At 39.2% G+C, this 2,836-nt stretch overlaps 1 pseudogene across 1 annotated transcript; it reads left to right on the forward strand.

The window, feature by feature from the left end:
- Positions 1-349: 349 nt before the first annotated feature.
- On the forward strand, positions 350-2,476 carry LOC105814944 (annotated as a pseudogene). The gene has a single exon (XR_001137716.1). The product of XR_001137716.1 is annotated as a 14-3-3 protein zeta/delta pseudogene (transcript).
- The last annotated feature ends 360 nt before the right edge of the window (positions 2,477-2,836 follow it).

The following is a 2,836-nucleotide window of genomic DNA, read 5'->3' on the forward strand; positions in this document are numbered from 1 at the left end:
ACTATGAAAACCTCTACACAAAGTAGAAAACCTAGAGGGAATGGATAAATTCCAGGAAACACATGACCTCAAAAGCCTGAATCAGGAAGCCATAGAAATCCTAAACAGATGAATAACAAGCTATGTGATTGAAGCAGTAATAAAATATCTCCCAACAAACAAAATCCCCAGACTAGATGGATTCACAGCTGAATTCTACCTCACCTACAAAGAAGAACCTATCCTGTAGAAACTATTCCATAACATTTAGTAGGAGGGAGGGACTCCTCCTAACTTATTCTATGAAGGCAGTATCACCTTAATACCAAAGCCAGGAAAGAACACAACCATAAGAGAAAACTACAGCCTGTGAGCAGCGAGATCCAGGGACAGAGTCTCAGCCTCGCCGCTGCCGCTGCCCAGAGACTGCTGAGCCCCCGTCCGTCCGCCCGCCGCCACCCACTCCGGACACAGAACATCCAGTCATGGATAAAAATGAGCTGGTTCAGAAGGCCAAACTGGCCGAGCAGGCTGAACGATATGATGACATGGCAGCCTGCATGAAGTCTGTAACTGAGCAAGGAGCTGAATTATCCAATGAGGAGAGGAATCTTCTCTCAGTTGCTTATAAGAATGTTGTAGGAGCCCGTAGGTCATCTTGGAGGGTCGTCTCAAGTATTGAGCAAAAGACGGAAGATGCTGAGAAAAAACAGCAGATGGCTCGAGAATACAGAGAGAAAATTGAGACCGAGCTAAGAGATATCTGCAATGATGTACTGTCTCTTTTGGAAAAGTTCTTGATCCCCAATGCTTCACAAGCAGAGAGCAAAGTCTTCTATTTGAAAATGAAGGGAGACTACTACCGTTACTTGGCTGAGGTTGCTGCTGGTGATGACAAGAAAGGGATTGTGGATCAGTCACAACAAGCATACCAAGAAGCTTTTGAAATCAGCAAAAAGGAAATGCAACCAACACATCCTATCAGATTGGGTCTGGCCCTTAACTTCTCTGTGTTCTATTACGAGATTCTGAACTCCCCAGAGAAAGCCTGCTCTCTTGCAAAAACAGCTTTTGATGAAGCCATTGCTGAACTTGATACATTAAGTGAAGAGTCATACAAAGACAGCACGCTAACAATGCAATTGCTAAGAGACAACTTGACATTGTGGACATCGGATACCCAAGGAGATGAAGCTGAAGCAGGAGAAGGAGGGGAAAATTAACCGGCCTTCCAACTTTTGTCTGCCTCATTCTAAAATTTACACAGTAGACCATTTTGTCATCCATGCTGTCCCACAAATAGTTTTTTGTTTACAATTTATGACAGGTTTATGTTACTTCTATTTGAATTTCTATATTTCCCATGTGGTTTTTATGTTTAATATTAGGGGAGTAGAGCCAGTTAACATTTAGGGAATTATCTGTTTTCATCTTGAGGTGGCCAATATGGGGATGTGGAATTTTTATACAAGTTATAAATGTTCGGCATAGTACTTTTGGTACATTGTGGCTTCACAAGGGCCAATGTTAAAACTGCTTCCATGTCTAAGCAAAGAAAACTGCCTATGTATTGGTTTGTCCTGGTGGGGGATAAAAGGGATAATTGGTTCCGGTCACAGGTGTAGTTATTGTGGGTACTTTTAAGGTTTGGAGCACTTACAAGGCTGTGGTAGAAACAGATATGTCATGGATACTACATGTTTAAACCATGTGTATCTGTAGAATACTCAATCTCAATGTGCACACCTTTGACTACAGCTGCAGAAGTGTTCCTTTAGACAAAATTGTGACCCAATTTACTCTGGATAAGGGCAGAAACGGTTCACATTCCATTTTTTGTAAAGTTACCTGCTGTTTGCTTTCATTATTTTGCTACACTCATTTTATTTGTATTTAAATGTTTTAGGCAACCTAAGAACAAATGTAAAAGTAAAGATGCAGTAAAATGAATTGCTTGATACCCATTACTTCGTGCATATCAAACATAGCAGTAAAACAAAAAAACCCATGTATTTAACTTTTTTTAGGTTTTTTGCTTTTGTGATTTTTTTTTTTGATACTTGTCTAACATGCATGTGCTGTAAAAAATGGTTAACAGGGAAATAATTTGAGATGATGGCTAGCTTTGTTTAAATGTCTTATGAGATTTTCATGAACAATCCAAGCATAATTGTTAAGAACACGTGTATTAAGTTCATGTAAGTGGAATAAAAGTTTTATGAATGGACTTTTCAACTACTTTCTCTACAGCTTTTCATGTAAATTAGTCTTTTGGTTCTGAAACTTCTCTAAAGGAAATTGTACATTTTTGGAAATTTATTCCTTATTCCCTCTTGACAGCTAATGGGCTTTTACCAAGTTTAAAGACAAAGTTTATCATAACAAAAATACTACTAATATAACTACTGTTTCCAACCATGTCCCATGTTCCCCTCTCCTCCTCCCAACCCCCCAAAAAATGAGTTGTTATTTTTTCTGGGGGAGGGGGAGATTGATTGGAAAAAAGTAATCTGTTCCATTTAAAATTTTGGCATATGGCATTTTCTAACTTAGGAAGCAACAATGTTCTGGGCCATCATGACGTTGGGTAGCATTAACTGTAAGTTCTGTGCTTCCAAATAACTTTTGGTTTTTAAGAATTTCTTGATAGTCTTACAGCTTGCCTTCAATTTTGACCTTTTATTCTATTTGTCAGGTGCACAAGATTACCTTCCTTTTTTATCCTTCTGTCTTGTCACCAGCCATTCCTACTTGGTGGCCATGTACTTGAGAAAAGGCCACATGATCTTTCTGGCTCCATTCAAAGTCTAAGATACCCTGCTTCCTTTGCTTGCATCCCACAAACTATTTCCCTCAT

This window comes from Propithecus coquereli, unplaced genomic scaffold, assembly GCF_000956105.1.
Source record: "Propithecus coquereli isolate 6110/MARCELLA unplaced genomic scaffold, Pcoq_1.0 Scaffold31, whole genome shotgun sequence".
NCBI lineage: Eukaryota > Metazoa > Chordata > Mammalia > Primates > Indriidae > Propithecus > Propithecus coquereli.